The following is a 1,188-nucleotide window of genomic DNA, read 5'->3' as shown; positions in this document are numbered from 1 at the left end:
CCCCCCTGTTCTCCTTATCCTCACCACCCCCCTTCTCTCATCACCTACGGAACATCAAAAGGACCGTGTTGTCGAAAATTGAGGTTGGTAGGGCCCGCCTCCGTATGGAAATCCTGGGAGATGATTGGATTACATATCTACTTTGAATTGAGGATACGGCCATTCATTGGCTAATATTCACACAAATCTGTTTTAATGCCCCGCCCCCGAGTTGTAAAGTAATGACGTAAATCAGTTGAAAAATTATAATGGTAATTAGCTATTAGCACCTGTTGGTAAATGCTGGAACTACACCACCCCATGGCAAAAGCATATTTCACCATAGACAGCAATTCAAAATTAGCCGTGATTTATGACGAAATATTTTTTTTTCCAAGAACCATTACAATTCACATTATTACATTATAGAACAAAAGCGTGAAATTGATGTACATTTTCCTCTATATTTCCATACGTTTCCACCCAAGGATTTTTTTTGTTGCAAAAAATGTTTTAGCGCATCAAAATAAAGCTGATGGAAACGGTATAGAATCAATTCCATGCCACATATATTTGCAAAAATATAAAGTATTGCAAAATAAAATAAAGTTTTGCAAAAGAAAAAAAGTATTGAGCAAACAAAAAAAAAAAAAATGTAAAACAAAAATGAAGTATCACAAACGTAAAATAAAGTATCGAGAGAAAAAAATAAAATTTTGCAAACAAAAATAAAGAATTGCAAAATATAAATAAAATATAGCAAAAACCAATATATAATTAATTGCAAAAATCAATGACTGTTGTAAAAGAAACTAAATAACTTTTATCCTTTTTTATCTCTGCAACAGATTTTTAGGCAGCAATGATTTTGCCACACATCTTTTTCTTTGCAATGCCTACTAATTATTTTGCAATGCTCCTTTTAATCTGCATTTCCATCACGTGTGAGCTCGTGATACCGTTTTGCCTTTGCGCTTCACTTTTCTATGCGTTTCACTTTATGGCCACTGTTTTGACGTGGGGGTGGAGTCAGGGGATTGGGGCGTGGGCTCGGTGATGCCTCCCTGGAAGTTACATCATTAGCTTGAGACACGGCTCAAACATCATGGCTGAGCACAGGTATGCAGGTGGATCTCAGGTATATAAAGTTGATTGTTTAAGGAAACTCATTTTAAAATATTCAATGGGGTATACCCGTCAAGTGAATTT

Source organism: Xyrauchen texanus, chromosome 8 (assembly GCF_025860055.1).
Source record: "Xyrauchen texanus isolate HMW12.3.18 chromosome 8, RBS_HiC_50CHRs, whole genome shotgun sequence".
In the NCBI taxonomy this organism is placed as follows: domain Eukaryota; kingdom Metazoa; phylum Chordata; class Actinopteri; order Cypriniformes; family Catostomidae; genus Xyrauchen; species Xyrauchen texanus.
Note: the sequence above shows the minus strand (reverse complement) of the source record.